The sequence below is a fragment of the Corvus kubaryi genome, unplaced genomic scaffold (genome assembly GCF_017639235.1).
Source record: "Corvus kubaryi isolate FWS band 111438036 unplaced genomic scaffold, C.kubaryi_AGA036_p1.0 37302, whole genome shotgun sequence".
Classification (NCBI taxonomy): Eukaryota; Metazoa; Chordata; class Aves; order Passeriformes; family Corvidae; genus Corvus; species Corvus kubaryi.
This window is the reverse complement of record NW_024581095.1, coordinates 4,303,922-4,324,389: the sequence shown is the minus strand read 5'-3', so window position 1 is coordinate 4,324,389 and position 20,468 is coordinate 4,303,922. Positions and strand designations below refer to the sequence as shown.

General features: G+C 37.0%; 1 long non-coding RNA gene across 2 annotated transcripts; it reads left to right on the top strand.

Annotated features, from left to right (window-relative positions):
- Positions 1-2,372: 2,372 nt before the first annotated feature.
- On the top strand, positions 2,373-19,668 carry LOC121664666. 2 transcript variants are annotated; one of them, XR_006016083.1, is made up of 7 exons: positions 2,373-2,415; positions 5,085-5,179; positions 5,521-6,050; positions 7,440-7,525; positions 8,563-8,696; positions 9,183-9,328; positions 14,642-19,668. It is a non-coding gene; the product is annotated as an uncharacterized LOC121664666 (long non-coding RNA). The 2 variants fall into 2 exon arrangements; XR_006016082.1 differs by lacking the exon at positions 2,373-2,415 and having other exon boundaries at positions 2,502-5,179.
- Positions 19,669-20,468: the final 800 nt, after the last annotated feature.

Genomic DNA, 20,468 nt, shown 5'->3' with positions numbered 1-20,468 from the left:
AATCAAAGGGTAAAGTTCCAGATGTAGCTGTAATACAATGTAGTGTAATATGTTAGCTATATATTGGTCTTTTCAAGGAATGTTTATATAGTGAAGCTAATAATAATAGTGGAAGCTATGTTGAATTTTAAAATTTCATGTAAGTTTCCAGTTACCTGGCAATTCTTTTTTACCTACATTTTTAAATTAACATCTTCATGAATTGTGTTGTTGAAAACTGAAAAGTAAGGAGAGAAAATGCTGATTCATGTAACAAATGTTTCTTTATCTAAGATGTAGCCAGGTCTAATTTCCTGTATGAAGCCAATTGTGTTTTAAAATGTCTGCTTACATGCTGCCGTCAAAACTTACGTATACACTTGCTGATTATACAGAAGCTAGTATTTGCATGTGAGACATACAAAATGTATTTGCAAAATGAGTAACTGCGTCTAAGGTCAAATTTACACATCTAAAGCATCCATTCTGTATATGAAGATTGCTATTACCTTACGTATATATTCCCATGGAACAAGTTCCTTCATATGTTACACTGGGATAGTTTAGGTGTCCTATTCTTCTCCTTACAGTTTAGTTCCTGGGGTGAATTTTTTCCATTAAGATATGTTTCTTAATTAGAAAGAAGAAATCAATTGTTAAAATCCAATATGCTAACTCCAATTCTTAGCTATTTTTGTTATAGGATTCTATGATTTAAGACACTGAATTAATCTAACTGCAAGATTTAATAGGTGAAATGCTGTGGTTTATATTATGCAACAGCCCAGACTCCTAAATTTCTTGACCTTATAATATGTTAACATTCACTTCTCACATAGTCTACTTATCACTCTTTCCATTACTGTTTATTACTTATGATAGAATTTACTTTTACTTGTATAAAGCAATTTGTTTAAGCTATCTGTATTTCTGTTGTTGACTTTGAAATCAGTTCCAGAGCATGAAACTACTAGGAACAGGAATATATGTAGTCTATACTTTTAAGGAGTTATGTAACTCATTCTAGAATAACCTAAACATATTCACACAGTGATTACTCACTTTTAACTTACTGTGGCTTGAATTCCACAATTCACAATTAAACAATAATAATTGTGTTTAATAATTTAAACACAATTGTTTAAATTATTAAACAATTAAACTAGCTGTCATTTCACTATTCTATTTAAATCAGAGATACCTGAGGATTTAATGATGATAATGCTGAACCAAATTGCTTTGAAAGGTATAGAAGACTAATATATGTGCTTTACATGACATTAATGATGATTGGGAAAATGGGAGGTTCAAACATTGCATCTGATGTATGGCATCTGCTACATAGGGGCAGTTATTGTAGCAACAGTTAGCTACAAATAGCACTAGTTTCATTTGACATTTAAATAATAGCTCATTAACACTGTTTAAATTTAATCTAAGATTTTCCAAGATGTACTGGTATATAGTTGTTTATTTGCTGCTTTTTCAGCGCCTGTGAATAGCTTTGCAACCTTCATTGATATTGCAGGGCTATCCATTTCCTCATAATGAGCAATACACATTGATTTTTCTAACTTTATTTCTGTAAAACAGTGGAAAATGAGCTGTTTGGAGAGGTGTATCAATCACAGAGTATATAATATAAATACACAAGGCTTTGGCTGTATTTTGGTAATTGTACTTGGTGAAGAGCATTATATGCATAGAGTTTGTAACAGTAGCAGGGTTTAGCACAGTGAATGGAAAATTAGGGAAGGCTAAATACTAGTATTCTTTTAACTAATGAGAATTTGCAGTGCACATGGCAGAAAGGAAACAAGGAGCTGCCTTGGCATACACAAGGAATAGGCACATCTAGTCCCTGAAGCAGGCGAGCATAGAGGCAGCATGGTGGGAATAAAGTTTCTGCTTAAATTCATGCCTGATGGTGGTCAGCAATTCCTGGAAGAACAAAGTCAGACTGGCAGATTTCAGACGAGGTTGCAGTCCCTAACCCTCTGTCCTGGGTTGCAGTGTATTCTATTACCATCCTCAGGAGCTGTTGAAATCAGGTGGGGCAGTGTTTCCTTGCCTCCTCCCCCCAGACTATCTTTCTGTTAATGGCCCATCATTGTCCTGCCGCCTGACTCAGAGATAACTCCCTCCGGACTATCTCCTGTTAATGAGCCTCATCAACACTTGGCCCCATGACTCATTACCCCATTGTGAGATGCTCCACCCAGAGGGAGGAACCAAGCATCCCATCGTGGATATAATCTGGGACTCTGACCACCAGAGACAGCCTTTCCACTGGATTTCCAAAGGACAGGAGCTACACAGCCACCATTGGACTTTCTGAGGAAGAGCAGACTGTTTTACTACAGGATCACTGCTTCAGAGGACTGCAGCCACCTTTCTACCAGACTGCTACCACCACCCTGCCTAACAGGGTGTCAGGTTGTACCTTGACTCTGTGAGTTTGACAGTGTTTTCTTTTACTTTTTTTTTTCCTTTTCTTTAATTTCCATTAAATTGTTATTCTGACTTAGTGCCTCCCACTGGTTTGTTTTCAAACTAGTACACCCTCTAATGGATTTAGACCTGGCAGTGGTCTTCACTATGTAGGTATTTGAGCCTAGTGCTTCATCTTTTAAAATCTGGTTTTCCCTGTAGGGAGAGATCTCTCCATAGCAGCAGATTAGCTCATGTTACATCTGCACAAGAGAAAAGTGTCCCTTCTCACTCACAAAGGATGCTTCTTAATATTGGTGCTTTTGAGGTTTTGTGTATTAGCAGGGGAGTGGAGGACTGACGGATCACTTCATGTGGTAACCTGCTACTGTTAATTTGGCTTGCCTTTGAAAGCCTGGTTATTCCATGCCTCAATTAAAGCAGATAATTGAAAAAGTTGCAGGCTTGTATATGCGATTTACAGCAGTGCACAAGATACTGTTCCAGTGTACAACTGAACTCGCATATCTGTAACTCAGATTTCCTCTGGATAATTTATTCTTGTGGGAATGAAAAGTAATTTGCATCAACATAAATTTGTTTAGCTATATCTGTGCCAAACTGTCTGCATTTGCCTTCCTCCTTTGCTTTCTCACCCTTCCAACAACTCTACAGTCCTAACCAGCAAATCCACCTATTGGCATCACCTCTGTTTCCCAGGGAATAGAGTACCTGGACAACAGGAATGCCTGACATTACCTCCTTGTATGAATACCAGTGTTTGGCCATATTCTGCCTTTTTCTATCCCTCAGTTTGGATGCCAGAATAGCTAGAATATACAGTATTTTTGTTAGACACTTACCATACCTCATCACCTAAGTTAAGATCATGGATCATATCAGACTCTAGGAAAAAATTAAAGCAAATTTTCTATCAGGCACAGAAAATATGGCATACTTGAGAGTAGTACCATGTCAGTGGAGAAACAAGATCTCAGACAAATTTCTCTGCAGTGCTATAGTGAGAGTAGTGTACCAAAAATTCCATGAACAGCAATATGAAAACTTTATTATCAGTGTCACATGGAGAGTTTTACACATTACCAACTGCTTCAGATCTTAAATTGCTGAGACCCATTGAAAAACAGCAACCCTGTTAACACAGACTTTAATCCAGCCACAGGGTACAAGATACCATGTTTCAGATATAAAAATTGCCATATGAAAGCAGTAGGAACTGCCTATTTCCATCTTGCTTTCTTAAATACCTTCCAAGATGATAGCAATTTCTATGAAGGGCCAGGATAGGCCCACAACTGGAAGGAGGGTTGCTCAGCTGTGTCATGAAACCCATTATCACACTTCCCCCCAATGGAGGGGGAAGAAGGGAGATGGGAACCATTGTTCTCTTCATTTTATTTTTGTACATTTGCTTGTATTTTTTGTGCCTTCACTTGTCTTTTTCATCATATCTCCCTCAGCCTTCATTAAGAGTTACGTTTTTCCTTTGCTGTTTTGTTGCACAGATTAGCAAAATATCTTTCAACATTAAGAATCATGTAGAATGATGAATTAACCAAGCTTCAAAAGGAAAATTCCTCTTAACTCAATGCCATGCTGTAATTATTTTTTAATTCAAAAATAGCACTAAGAAACCTATGCCATCTTTCTGTATCCTTATTTTAAATGAGGACAGCTCATCTGTAATCAAGTGTGTCCAATATGGCAGATAGGCTGTAGTCTGCTATTGGAGATATCTCTGAGATGGGTGGTTCCACAGCATGTTTTAAAGCACACAGAAAGAGATAAAAAGGGAGGTACCTCGAATATTTAAAGACAAACAAAAGAACTGAACAACCCAAGTGGCATTCTGGGAAGACAGAAGCTGTACTAACATTCTCCAGAGTCTTTAGTGTTTTGGAAATTTAATATTGCAGACTGTTGTCCAAATCCGGAAAATCACTGCTGTTAACTGTAGCTCACTGCTTTATTTTGTTTTGGAAAAGCAACAGCATAATAAAAAAAGCTAATAGAAATACTGAAAACTGTTAAGAATGTGGAAAGTTGACTCAGCAATTCATGGAATCATAGAACCACAAAATGGTTTGGGTTAAAAGGGAACTCAAAGATCATTTAATTCCACCCCTCTACTGTAGGCAGGGACATCTTCCACTATCCCAGGTTGCTTCAAGACCTGTTCAACCTGGCCTTGAACACTGCCAGGAATGGGGCAACCACAGCTTCCCTGGGAAACCTGGGCCAGGGCCTCGCCACCCTTGCAGTGAAGAATTGCTTCCTAATATTTAATCTAACCCTGCCCTCTGACGATTTAAAGCCATTCCCTCTTGAACTGTCACTCCATGCCTTTGCCAGTAGTTCCTTTCCAGCTCTTAGAGCCCCTTTAGGTACTGGAAGGGGCTCTAAGGTTTGTCCAGAGCCTTCTCTTCTCCAGGTTGAACACCCCCAATTCCCTCATCTCATTTCCAATAGCAGAGGAGCTCCAGCCTTCTGACCCTCATTGTGGCCTTCTCTGGACTTGCTCCCACAGATCCACATCCTTCTTAAAATAAGGACCCTAGAGCTGAACACAGTACTGTCGGCAGCATCTCACCAGAGCAGAGCAGAGGGGGAGAATCAATTTTTTTTTACCTATGCTGAGCAATCTCATTTTTCAGGAACTGATTCACCCCACTCATAGAAATGGAGGATGAAGGGTGAAAGAAATCTAAGAAACCCAGATGGGATGTGTCATTCCTTAAAACCTGTTTAGGTAAGATAAGGAACAAAGCCTGCCAACAGTGTTCCACTCAATTTAGAAAAGTCATTTCAGTGGAATGTCAGAGTAATGCAAAGTGAACACTGGTCAACAAATGGTCAACACTGAACCATTTCAAAAGCTTGTGGGAGCATCACATTTTTAAGCTCTGGAACCAAGGAGGAGTATCAACTCACCCTTGTTTTGACTGCTTAAGATTCTGTTGCTTTGGGGAAGAAATGTTTGTGTTAATTTAAAATAGTTTAGTTCTGTTTTGATTTTCATGTTGCATAGTAAATACAGTATGTTGTCATAATTAAAAAAGTTAATTCAGTCCCTTGAATTTTCTTTTGCAGGTATCTTGAGAGGGTAACTCAGAGCAAAGCCAAATGCTGAAGTCTCTATGTATTTTAAGAGACATTTCAACCTTTTCAGATTTTCACTCAATATACAAATAAATGCCATTATAATCTCACTCTGATATAAGCTGTTTTTACAACTTTGTTTTCAAATGGGGTCTGATACACTACAGGCTCTCTGTAGTGAAAACCACATGCAATTTGACTCATAGTTACAGAGGATGTGTTGCACAATTGCTAATGACCTCTGAATGTATAATTATGCTTTTCGGTTTGGGTTTTTTTTTTTTTCCGATGAAGATCAGTGTGTCTTTTATTCAGAGTATGCAAACTGCTTGGTAGTATGCCATTAATACTTCTCCCTACACGTCAAAGTGACTGGCATTTACATAGAAACAACAGAAGAGATGCTTGTAAGAGCAGAGATTGAAATGATCCTGAATACTGTCTGGAAAAAAAATTGTACAAATGCTCCATCTGAACTACCATATTGCAGCCTTTTGTTTAAAAAACTGAATTCCTTGAGTGTAAGTACCTATATATCTAAGTCACTTATGGATAGAGGTATATCTGAACTACAAAAAAAAAAAAAAAAAAAAAAAGGCAAAACAATTTATGTGAAAACATGAAAACATTCAAACCCTGTGCAGTGAACCATGGCACTAAACCCTATTGAAATGTTCCTCTAAGAGTGAGTTAGATTCCCTAAAACCAATATGTAATAAGTTTTGAATAATGATGGTTATTTGAATAGCTGTGAGATGACAAAGTACATAAAAAGGAGGTAACTGAGGAGGATGAAGAGGAGACTGAATGAACTGCTTTAAATCTATATGCTGCTATTAGAACAACAAAAAAAATATATATATCTTGAATGACTAACATCAAGTTCATTTTCTGCTTTTGGCAGTAAATACTTAATTCTGGTTTCATAAAAGGAACAATACTTCATGTTTGATCATTTGAAAGGTGGGAATAATTTTTTTAATTAAAAAACGTTACTGCAGTTGTTTAATATAGATGATAACAGACACCTGGAATTTTGTTTTCATTCTCACTCAGGAAAAATCACATTACACCAAAGGAAGAGTGTATCTGTTCTCTTTCATTTTTGGCTATACATACTTCATGTATATATGTGTATACATATATATTCACTTCATATATATTCTTATACTTGGCTACACGTCATTATAACTACTCTGTTGAAGTAAAAAGGGGGAGGTATATGAAGTTTACTCACTTAGAAGGTGGGTGGACTAAAAAAATAGCAGCGACCCATGTAAAGGTGTTTTAAGATTTTTTTCTGCTGACCCTCTGGCATTTGTCTGACAGAACCATATCCCACACTGTCCATCAGTAGAGGAAACCATCACTAAAGCTACTGTATTAGCTCATTTCCTTATTTGGGCATGCTTTTAAATCAGCTTTGTAATTCTCAGTAAAAACACAAAGCATTCTTGATGTTCTAATAGCTGTCATTTATCAGCTATTATGCCACTGAACAAAGGCATTATTTTTCACTGAAAACCTCAGTAACTTTTTTCTTGTTATGCTTTTATTCTACAGAAAAATGCCACTGTATCTCACTGATGAGAGAATTAGTGTTCTTTGTATTCAAAGTTTTCTCTCCCATTTAGTTTTAAAGGCAACTGTAAAGGTTTGATATTTGCACATGAAAGACCATAGCTTTTACGGTTTTATTTGTCTGTATTTTACATTTACTACAGTAATGGGTTATTGTCATTACTTAGCGTTCCATTTGTTCAGTAGGATCTAGTAGTGTAGAAAAGGGAGAGGTTTGTTTACACATACACTTCTGAAAATGGCTGATTACTAATCTAACAACGCAGGGATTTTTCTTTCCATTTTTTGTGTTTCATGGGTTTGGTTTGATCTATCTCATTGCTTTTTAGAGGAAAAGCGAAAAAGGAAGCAGAAAAGAAGGTCCTCTCTCCTCTCTTGAAGTTCATTTTTATGTGGATAACATTTACTTTCCTAAGTATGTGTTTCAACCTTGAGTTTTGAAGTATCAGTTCCTACAAATAGCAAATCAGTCGTTCTGAGTGAAATATACCCAGCTTTTAACAAATGCAAGGGAAAACCTAATACTTCTAGTGGAACACAGGGAGAACCCAGTTGTCTGACTATTTTGGGAGATTAACCTGAAAAGGAAACAGCTGTCAAGGGAATAAAAAATGCACAAGTTCTGTAGCATTAAAGGAGCTTATATTTATTCTGTTTACAAGATCAATCCAACAATTTCTTGTATTTTGAGCTATGTATTTATAAGTAATTATTAAAAACTTTTCTTTATTTCAAATGTTACCAGCAGATTTTACAAATCTGATTTTACAAAATGCTGCAATGTAATTTTCATTTATAAAATTCCAGAAGGGGTAGGGAAGAAAATGTGTAATGTGTTTGATAATATCAACCTCACATTATATACACACCCACCCCCCCAAAAAAATTAATTTAAAAGTTTAGACTATTACTCTCCATTCTGCCATTTTATCATTTTATCTTGGGCGCTTACTTTAACAATGTCACTGATGGTCAACTTCTAGTCCAACAGGACCTCTAGGGTTTAGAGCAGAGCTGCTTTCCAACTGGGTGGTCCCAGGATATACTGGTGCCTGGGGTTGTTGTTCCCAGCTGCAGGATTTTGCATTTCTTGAACTACACGATCTTTATGTCAACCCATTTCTCCATCCCTCTGGATAACAGCACAACCCTCTGGTATATTACCTACTCCTCCTCGTATCAGCCTGTCCTCACAATGTCATATCAGCAGCAAATTCATTGTGCACTTTACACCACCATCCAGATCATTTGATAAGATTTTAACTCCCTTCATATGATTTGAGGGTGGGCAAGCCTAGTGAGTTACTACCTGTTCTTATAAGAAGTCAGGCATAACAATACAGTCTCACAAGGATACTAATAAATGGCTGGCTTGACGTTTGAGGTTAAAGCAAGATGTTTGTATCATACAAAATTCTATTATAATGTTACCTTACTATGGTCTTCTTCCAGGGTCCAGTGACAGACGGTGAATGGCTGACTTTTCCTCTCCAAGTGTATGTGCAAGGGAGAATTCAGCAAGTCCTCCATCTATATCGAAACTGCAAGCTTAAACATTTGATCTTAAACAAGGCTGGAGATTCAAGGTAAACTCTGTCCCATTGCTGTATCCATTGGTCCTGGTTTTCTCTAAACAAATGGTTAGGGGGAAGAATAATCTCTCATCAGAAGAGTCTGGCACATCTTCTTTAAAGCCAGGACTTTCTCACTTTGAGGGCCAGTGCCAAGCAAACAAGGGAAAATATAATTTCTTTGTTGCAGGAGAACTAAGATTAGGTTTAAGGTTTTTTTCTCCCACTGCTGTAATGGCAATTTTTAGAAAAGTGTTAAGTACTTTGTGCTTATATTTTGGCAACCATAGGTGATTTCATTAGAGCCCTGAGTACAAGTATGGTGAAGTGTCATGGGACAGTTGGTATCTTTTCCCCCCATACAGAAATAACCACTTCCTTTTCAAAAGTAATTCAGAATATCTGAGTCATTGAGGGTCTGTCTCAGAGTGCTATTTCCACCACGTTGCTGTTTTTGTGGTTTGCTTAACGTGTGAGTTATCTATACTAGCTTTCCTTCAGTTTCAGATTCATGGCCTTGTCATCTCTAGAGGAAAAAAGAAGATAATATTTTGGAACAAAATACCATAAAATCACAGAATATTTAGGGTTGGATAGGATCTCTGAAGATCAAATGATCCAACCCCCCAGCCAAGGCAAGGTCACAGGTGGGTTTTGAATATCTCCAGACAGAGACTCTACAGCTTCATTGGGCAGCCTGTCCCAGTACTCTGCCACCCCCATTGTAAAGTTCTTCCTTATGTTGAGGTGAGACTTCTTGTGTTTTATTTTATGGCCCTTATTCCTCATCCTGTCACTGGGCACCACTGAAAAAAGTCTGGCACCTTCTTCTTGGCACCTGACTTCAAGATATTTATATGCATTAACAAGATTCCCTATCAGTCTTCTCTTCTTTAGACTAAATAGGCCCAGCTCCCATGGTCTCTCCTCAAGACAGATGCTCCAGACCCCTCATCATCTTTTGTGGCCCTTCTGGACCCTCTCCAGTAGTTCCCTGTCTTTCTTGTACTGTGGAGATCAGAAGTGAACATAATACTCAGGATGTGACCTCACTCAATATGATATATTATGAATTATTGTAGATATCTGTTCTCTTGCCCTCCCTCCCCATATTGTTATATGACTTTCTCACCAATGATTCGTGAGGAGGAGGCTCTTCTCTATAGCAAGAGTAAAAGTAATCTTAAATAATCCAAGAAACCTATTGAGCTAATCAGGTAGCATAATTTCATTTAAAATAGATTTAATTAGCACTACTAGTTAAACTTCTTTACTACTGACATCATCATCATCATCATCATCATCATCAACTATATAATAAATTATAAATAATAACAATAACAATAATAATAGAAACAAAAAATGACATGTGCCTTAAAAGTACCAAACTCCTTTTAATTTCCTCCAGTAACCCTTCTCTCCCTTCTGTTATAATGTGTTCAGTGTCTTAGCTATCTCTTTTTATCAAAGGTCCAAAACAATTACTGCAAACAAGTAGTGCAGACTTTGAATCCTCTCTTTATATAACTTCCTGCCAAACCTTCCATTTAGACATATAACTTCCTCTTCTAAGAAAGTCTTTTGCACTTTCTTACCTCAGCTGCTTAAAATCCGATCCTTATCTCATCTTTTACTTAAATATCTGCCTCTCTACCAGTCAAGAGGTGTTAAAATTGCTTCCTTTCTCTTTATTTCAGAGTTTGTGTAATTACAATTATATTGCCATATTTTCTGTGCAAGATAACATTGCAAGAGGAGATTTTTGAAAGTATAACTCTCCAATAGTTAAGGTATTACTTTAAATTTTGCAGCCTAAAGTTATAAGAAGTATGAGTAGAGACTTGCTGACATTGAGGCGCATATGCCGTGACCATGCACTCATCTTACGACAGATTTAGGACAAGTAATCTGCAGCTAAAACTAGAAACTTGAGTCAGGACCTGGAAATGTAATAGACTTTTGAAGGCAGCAGACCTTGAGGTGCAGTGCATTAAAGAGTGAAAGGGTAATTCCACTGTGAAACAAATATGCTAGATCTCCATAAGTAAATGATTCTCCACAGATAGCACTGTATGCCTTAACACAAGTAGGTAAACTTAGGCACAGTACCTATGCTGAAAATCCATGGAAGCCATTTCCAGAGGTGTATGTTCCCCAAAACAAATTCCAGGAACAATCCCAAAGAGTTAAATAGAGCAGCTCATTTCTTTGTGAAGCAGAATTTGATACATTGCACTCTGTTTACTTCATTTGTGCTTTTACTTACAATCCTCAAACATAGCAACAGTATACCAAAAGAAAAAGCACAAAGAGCTGATACAGCTGCTGCACAATGAAAACATATTTCAATCTCTATTCATGGCATTCAGAGAGAAGAAAAAAACCTTAGTAACAACTCCCAGAAATTAAGAGTGCTTTTTTTTTTTTTTCCCCTTTTCTTTGGAGGGAGGGCTGAAGGAATATTTTTCTTATATTCTAGTAAATACCAAATTAGTGTGTGGTGCACTGTAAAGTCTGAGATTTTTTATAGATATAAGTTATGGCACTCACATTTAGCCTTTCTTATGAATCTACTTTAGTAATGGGACCAAATATACCACATAAACTAAGAAATTAATTTAATTGTTCCCCTTCTTGCCACTGCCATGTCAAGATCTGTAGGACTAACATGCACCTGGTCCTATTTATATATTTATTTTTAATTATCTATTATCTGAGGGGTTTTTGTTACAGCTAATGAGTTAGAGCTTGAAGCCTGAAGAACTTGTTAATTTAGGGATTCTGAAACAGAAAAGATAAGGAAGAACAAAGAAATAATTTCTTCCTGCCACTTATGCTGAATTGAAGTTAGTTTACCCTTTTTCTTTGTATTAGATAATCTGTAAGTACTGCTTTTTTTGTTTGTATTTTGTTATTTCAGGGCTGTATGTGGCACCTCTTCCCCCTTTTTCTCTGTGATGGTACTTCTTTCTTTGTTCCAGATGAAAGGAAGTTTTGCTGCTTTTATTCAAATCCTAGTGAGCTGGACAGCTGCCAGGGTTTCCATTAGATGCCTTCAGCTCTAATTACACTCAGCCCATTTGGAGCTTCAGTTCAGCTATGTCATAGGAAACAAAAGTATTTTACTAACAAACCTTTAAACTTTTATAATGCATGACATCAGTAATCATTAGCATGTCTTTGGCTACTGTTTGTGTGTTTTGAGTGCGTAGTTAAAAACATTAAAGCACTTAGGTATGTCCATGGGCTGTGTGAAAAAAGTACAGTAACTGGTGTTTTCACTCTCTCCATTTTACAGACATAGTATTTTGCATCAGTAGTGCATTGAGTTATACTGGAAGTGTTCAAGACCAGTTGGATGAAGTTTGGAGCAACCTGGTCTAGTGCAAGACATCCGTGCCCTGTCATAAATGGCTACAGCTAAATAAGATTAATCCAACTCTATATGTGTGTGTATACATACAAGTTTATGTACATCTATCATGATGTATCTTTGAGCACAACCATATCTAACAGACTCGAAGGGAAATCCTCTTATTTGAATCTTGGAATCTATGTTAGCATCTTTCAGTAGTGCAGTTCGTTATCTGAAAGAGCTCATGTTTCAGTGTTTTATAGATACATAAAATCATGGACTGGTTTGGGTTGGAAGAGTCCTTACAGATCATCCAGTTCCACCCACCTGCCATGGGACACCTTCCACTAGACCATGTTACTTTAAGCCCTGTCCAACCTGGTCTTGAGCACTTCAAAGGATGGAGCAGCCACAGCTTCTCTTGGCAACCTGTGCCAGGGCCTCACCACCCTCACAGGGAAGAACTTTTTCCTAATATTTAATCTAAACCTACCCTCTGTCAGTTTAATGCAATCTTCAAGCTAGCATCCCATTCAGCTTCTGATTTCCCATACAGCAGCCATTTCAGATAGTTGTAACAGAAGGATGATCTCTGTCCTCACCTGCCTTCCAAGTCATTACTGGGAGACCAGATTTGCTGGCAGTCTCCTTTTATTTATGCCTTCTTGGTTTTTGCAAAAAGATGCATCAATTTCTTTTTATTGCTTCTTCATATTCATTAGGGCATTAGCACTCAGAGAGATTGTGAACAACAGCAGTTGTAAGCATGAGCTCGTTATGATCCACCTATCTATCGCTTATAAATTAAGAAGAAGAATTTATAAGTAAATCAGGTGGTATTAGAGCAATGCAATAATATACTATCAGATTCTTTTGGTAAGAAAATATCTGAAGACTGAAGCAGTATGTGCATGATGTTACTTCTCTTTATTATGAGAATGAGCCAACTGCTCTGTATCATTCATGATTTCTTTCAAAACTGAAATCATCTTCTTTTAGTTTCCAGGTAGTGGAAAGGCATCATGTGCAGCAGTGCTATGTGACTTTTACTTTTAAGCCATTATTTAATTTATGAATTTGTAATTACTCTTTCCTACTTGCATTTGTTGAAAGCAACCCATTTCATTTATAATAGAAAAATCTATGCCCTTCATATACTTTTTATGCAACAAAGTTCTGATGGTTGATGTTTCTCTGATGTCTTTCATTTAGCTGTTCTGTTTACATATTTTAAATCATTGAAGTTCAAATGCACATTGTATGCTGAAATATTTAAAAGTATATAATTAAAACTTGCAAGATAACATGCAGAACTATTTGCTTCACAGTGGCCAGAGTAAGATTCCCATAAACTACTTGCGAGCAGTGTCCAGGTTTTGTTCATCCCATATGCTACATCAGAATGTGCAACTTTCACATATATATAACTTTTGCACCCTTATGTTCTCTGAAGAAAAGATCACAGATTGTCATCATACATATATATATAAAATGTAAGAATACAGATGGTATTGTAATTGAATAACAGAAAAGACTGTTATCCTGGCCATTGTAGTTGGGGGAATCCTTTATAAAATTAATAGAGGCACATAAAGACCTCCAGTGTGTCAGGAGATAGATGTTAAAGAGGGGGTGAATCACCCTTCGCAGATTATCTAGTGACAATACAGGGCACTCACCCTAATGTAAACTACGTGTTCAACTTCCAGTGCACCACCACCAAGTATGTTACCATAACCTTCCTAGTTTACATTTTCTTGTTTAAACAGCCAGGATTCACATCAAATTTTTCACTTATAGTGGTATCCTGGAAACTCCACTTTCATCTGTCATGACAAGCAAGTCTGGCTGATGAAGGCTGGAGATGGCTGCTCTCAAAACCAGCAGGAAATTGCAGTGTCATGTCAGGGGGTGCCAGGTGACAACCTTGTTTTACTCACACAGGTATATGGTAACAGCCCAGCACTCTGTGTCAATGTCTCAAAGATGTGTTTGGTTTTCACTGTAAGTCTGGGGAAGCACCCATGGCTGTTTGCCTTGTGTTCATGTGAGGATAGGGTGGGCTGTTTCTGTATTAGAAGGAAGAAGTTGCCTGACATCTGGAGAATACCCTATCTTGAATACTCCTCCTGGATATTATTCAGGGAGACAGAGTTCATGGCAAAGCAACAAAATGCAGTTAAGTGGAGAAAGAAATGCATCTAAAACTTGAGAGCCCATTTAATTCAGGGGATACAGTACTGGTTTTTAGTCCAGAAGTTACTATTTCTGAATAATTTCAAAAAATACCAAGTTTTTCCTCAGATTGTGACATATTTCAGTGATAACTGTTTTACCCTGTGCCTAATAGTGAATCATTAGAATTAATGTGTCATTTGTACCAGCTTGACAATATACCATCAAAGAGTTCACCGTTATTTTTGACACACTCAGACTTACCTTGCTGGTAGAAATCAGATTTTTCATCTGATACAGCGACATATTAGAATTGTCGTTGCACTGATGTAGTGACAAAGTGTGTTTTATCTCATTTCCTGGCGACAACATGAAAGTGATGTTAAAATAAACTGTCATTTGCTCTAATATAAACTTTCTTTTCATTCAGAAGCACTAAACTGCTTATTGCCATGATGTTTTGATGCTGGAAAAGAGAAAAAGCAACTTTTTTTTTTTAACAAAGAATGAATCAGGATTTTACAACTACAACAAAATGCAGAAAAAGGAGAGATGTACATTGACTTCAGCAGGCTTTGGATCTTCAGATTTTATCAGGAGAGTTCATCATGTGCATAGATGTATTGACACTGTCAAGTACTAGCACTCACTATACAAGATTGGTGAATGCTTCTTCTCATAAAATCATTTGTCTTTGAGACTTTATGTTTTGGGGCTTGTGAGATTGCTTGAACAGCAGAATGTCATATTCCAGCAAATGAGGAAATGTTCCTGTGGGTGAGGGTGAATCAACTCATGTGTCTGTTAGTCACTGAGGAGCTGTCTGGGTGCAGTACAGTAATAAATGTAAAGCAGGTAATCCTTCCTTCATTTGTTTTGTAAAGATGTCAGAAATATTTATATTTTAAAGAGAACCAAAGCCAAGAAGCAGATGCTAACATCCCATAGGTATGCAGCCCAGTTTCTTAAGATTTGTTTCATCTTCTTCTAAAATGAAAGTGGTTTTGTTTGCTCCAGCCATGACATGCAGCCTTGCATACCTTTTAGTAATGCTGTTAGATTCAGTCTCTCATACTCAGTGTCCTTCACAATATAGAATTATTATATGATTTTAATTTGATTTGTTTTATATGTACTGGAAATAAGTAGACACCTAGTGGAAGGTGTCCCTCACCATGACATATGGTTTAGAACAAAATTATCTTTAAGATCCCTTCCAATGCAACCTATTCTATGAAATTCAACCTTGTTTCCTTGCACATTTGTAACATATATACATAACTCATTTACCCCTTTGCTTCTTCAGCCTGGGTGAACCAGATACAAGCCTAATACATATGTTATTTCTAATTCTTCAGAGCCATAACTCTGCCAATCCTGTAGCCATTGTGTTATTTTTGTTTGCTGTCGAAGTACAAGTAATATTTCTAGACTAGCTCTACTAGGAAGTGGTAATAAAAAAAACCCAAACCAACAACCGAAAGACTTCTTTCTTCTCTGTGATGCTATTCTTATTGAAAATTTGGTTTATCAATACTTTACCACTTTCTTGTCAACTGAACTTTGAGTTACATAAGAGATTTTTTTGGTTAAGGACTGTGGGATAGTTTTTTTTTTACTGTGGCAAGTAAGCCCCATTGGGCTTACTGCAGCAGTGCTTCTGGAGCTGGCTGCAAGAAGTTTCAGCTGTCATTGCTCCTTATAATTCTGGTTTTTGGATTCTGCTTTCAAAACGAGATATGAAGCCTTAAGTTGGAATGTAGCAGACATTCATGTGACTGTATATTCACCCTGATGTTGATTTACAATACAATTTGTTTTACAAGACTGGCAGGAAGCAACACTGTGGCATTTAAATTCCCTGCTTGCATGCAGCTCTGCCAAAACAAGTTACAGATCTATTGTACCTTTTTTTTTTTTCTCCCCTTTAAAATGCAAGTACCTCTGGAATCATTTTCTGTAATCAGGTAGGAAAAAAATTCTGCAAGTTTGTCAGATGGTGCTTGACCTTTTGGGCATTTTCCTCACTCTGAAGTGTTATTTAGCAGTTATTAAGTTCTCTTTCCTTAGGCACTCCTTGCTTTTCTAATATTTCAGTAATCATTTTTTTCTCAGGCTTTGGCTTCCACTATTTATTTATTAACCTCAAAAAATATCTGGCTCTTGTAATGATTTTTCTGATGCAACACTTTTCTTCTGGGGGTGCCTCTGAAAGTATTCCTGAAGCTATCAAAGAGTCACCAGCTAAAAGTGAATTCTTGTGGTTAACATGGTGTTATTCTTCTGAAGGGCATTATTCTCCACATCTTAACACTTTTCAGTGTAAGAGCTCTGCCTGTCTTTATCTTCCTCCCTTTATATTTATTAATTTAGAATAGTCAGGATAATATTTAGCAAAATAAATCAGTGAAATAATTAATTGGTAGACCCAAGTGTCTGTTACCCTCTGTCTTCTTTTCTACAAAATGTTTGCTTGAAAGGGATCAGTAGGGCTAGCTGATCATTGGGATGAGTGTTAAGTCTTTTCAGATATGCAACCATCTCACAAAGTGTTCTCTCTTGCCTGAGCTAAAGCATTTTTAATGCTGTTATGATGTTATATGGTGGGGGGTATCACTTTGGTCATCTTGGGTCAGCTGTCCTGGCTGTGTCCTCTCCCAGCTTGTTTGTTGTGGGGCAGAGGAGTAAACAGAGAAAATGTAAATGCCCTGTGAGCACTGCTATCACTGGTCTGCTATCAAGGCTCCTTTAGCCTGAAATCCAAAGTACAGTACTTTATGCGTTGCTGTGAAGATAATGATCTCCATCCCAGCCAGACCCAGTCCAATCAGTAATAACTGAAAAATCACTTACTATAGGGGAGAAGGGGAAACTCTGTGCAGAGCCCTACAATTCCTTTTTTAATGATGTGCCATTTAATTTTTTTTTTTTTTTTAATAATGAAAAAACGTTCCATCAACTTTGTGTGGGGCACCACACAAATATTTCTTTGTGGAAGATTTCAGAAAGTCTGTATTTCTTCAGAAACAAAGCAATTTTCTTAACAGTAAGGAGGGATAAATTGCAAAGCAAGTTCGTTATTTTTGCAAGAGGATGCTTGCAAAGTTAATTATCTTACTTCAACGTAAGGTAGAAGTAATGTATTATTTTAAAGAAAAAACACACACAAAATCCCCCAAAACTCTAAACAAAAACACATGCCAAGAACTACACAAATAGGGTAGAGGGAAAATGTTTAGGATAAGGTGTAATTTATTCAGTGTAAAGTTAAATCACAGCTTTATGTTGTAATCCAATTTAAATTTTGTGTAGGGTCCACAGGTGCTGATATCAGAGTTGAATGATATTACAAAAACATCCTGATTGCTAACCTAGGGACAATTCATAACTTAAAATTTTGAGCTTTCATGAAAATCCATCTGATTCAGCTTTACCAGTCTTTATATATAGTTGAAGAACTGGAGGTCCAAGGCAATGGAAAATTAAGAAAAATCTAAGTCTAAGATCTGAAAGCCAGTTCAAACCCCCAATATATAATGTGATATTTCATAAACTAGCACTGCCATAAAAAAATACAAATTATCTGTTTTCTAAAATGGGAAAAATCCAAAGTTGATGCTGAATTCATGTTCAAATCAGGAAAAGGAAATACTAATGTGGAATAAGCTGAACAAATTATCACAGAACATTTCTACTCAAACAGCAGATGCTTTCAATTACTATTCATTCAACCTGTAAATTTTCAAGGCCTGACCTACAGTTTCCCTTGCTTGAAGGACCTGGATATTTTAAATTTGTAGTATTTTTCATTCTTTTTCAATTCTATCTGTAACCCTGTGAAAACCTCAGGGGGGAAAAAAAAAAAGAGAGAGAGATTTTTCTGCCTGTTTTTATTGTCCTATTCTTTACTGAACCTGAGAAGGAAGTCAATATGGCCTTTAAGAGAAGAAAAGTTACAGCTGCTTTTTATTTACCTGAGAACTGACAAAACTATCATCTATGAAAGGTTATTGCAACATTTTATATGCATGTTTGTTATCCCAATAAGAGCACAGCTGTTTGCTTTATTAGTAAATTGCAAATGAAGTGGAATTTTCAAGTTAGATACATTCACATGTATATGTATATATTCACAACCTCAGTTCCTGATGCTACAATTTGCAATAATTGAGAAATATTTTTTGTTTTATTTTCTTTCATATGTGGGCAGGAAGATCTCATTTTTCCCAATTTACAAAGCTGTTTTTAAGAGGGAAGAAGAATTAAAGTCTGAATTCAGTATAGACCACTGGGTCTTTTTGGAAACATTTGAATTCCCTCGCAAGACTCAGGAAAAGTTTACAAAAATGAGAGGAGTTCTTTCTGTTTAGGTAGTTATGTAAGAAGAGGAAATAATGTGGTTCCTGATGCTATATCGAATATTACAGCTGTGCAGTAGGACTTGCTTTCAGAGTTACGTGAACGCAGCAATTCTAGTGTAAGTATTGAATCGACCCACATGATAAGAGCTGAATTAACAAAGTAATCTGCAAAGAATACATAAATATCTGCTTAGCTTCATAAAAAAACAGGATGTGAATGTTTTATCTTCTGCACACAGCTCTGAAATGTATTCCTTTGTTTTGCCTTGTCCTGTTCTGAAGCCTCAACCAGTTGATAGGTTGGACATGCCTACACTGTTAAAAGTTACTGCCCAAAAGATTTGCACTGAGTGTTTGCAGCCTGTGGACATCCATACACTGAGCATAATCCCTGGAGCCATGGGGTAACAACTCTAGAAACATATTTTGAGGGGGGGAAAGTGAAAAGTTCGCATTGTATACATGATGTCTCAGTAATTTTATGGGCAATAAAAGGTAGCAGTTTACTTACATTTAATTTGCAAAGATTTGTATCTCAGTTGAAGGAACATCTGTGATCAACCACCTAAATGCCCAGGCTTGCAATCAAGGGATGACATCTGTGTTGCCAGCGGGACTGTCTTGCCTTCAGCCACCGTGGTAATATACACTAAGCCTGCCTTTGCTGTGCTGCTTGGTGCATATGAGCTAAGACATGATGTATCAAAGGGTTGGAGAAGGAGGAAAGACTGAAGAGTGTCCATCACAAGAGGTTTTCCAGATGTGGAAAGGGTGCTAGACAATCTCATCTAGGTTCCCTTTTCCATGAAAGGTTGGACCAGGTGATCTTTTGAGGTTCCCTCCAGATGGAGCTGTTCTGCGATCCTCAGTAATACGTTGAGTGGAGCAGGGTTAAAGCCAGCCTATAGCCATCTTCCTTATTCCCAGTGACATTCCTTATTATCTGTGACTTTATTTAAAGGTGGAAATTATTACAGAGAAGCCTCTTGTACATCCTTAATAGAAAAAGTCTGTGTTGTCCTCTGTTTAATTCTATTAAAAAACACATAATCTCTTGTGTGGTATTGCAGTATTTTTGGCTCTGTTGGTTTTGTCTCAGAAAAGATTGGTGGAGTTTGCTTTGGAAATTTCGTAGTATTCAGATTTAGAAGAACACAAACCTGATGTGCTGGCATGGTGCATTCTATCACTAACTGTAATGCACCTGTTGCACACAATGGTATTCAATGAGAAGGACATCAGGTGGCAATAACAATTTGTAGTCTTTTATTTGAGAAGGCAGGTGGTCTTGGACTTACATAAGGAGTTGGCACAACTGTCCTGGTATTAAGGTTCAAAAATTGTTACAATTAGTGTGGTTTTAGTTCATAGCCAGCCATTTTGTAATAGGTATATAGTTTCTTAGGATGCTTGTGGCGGAACCTTGACATGCCTTTAATGGTTTATTTATAGACTGTGGTTGTTGGAAATGTGCCTGGAGTAACAATTTCTTGATTTTTTTCCTCCCCAAAGAACATGTATCTAAATGGATTTGAGCATCCATGAAGGCAATAGAAGGTCACAGAATGATGAATTATACCATTTAAATTAAAAATAGGTTGTAAATTTGAATGGACAGCAATTTTACATCATTGCTATATTAAATTGAAAGGTTATATACATTACCAATCAAAACTTTATATCCTTCTTTCAGGTAATACACTTATTTCAGAAAAAAAAAAAGTGTTCTTAAAATTCCTAAATGGGGAATTGTTTTCAAGCCTTTGAAGATGTCTTCTCAAAGAGTATGCTGAAAAGGGAGAGGAGGGGAAGGCAGAGGGGGAGGGGGAGACGGAGGGGGAGAAGGAAAGGAAAGGAAAGGAAAGGAAAGGAAAGGAAAGGAAAGGAAAGGGAAAG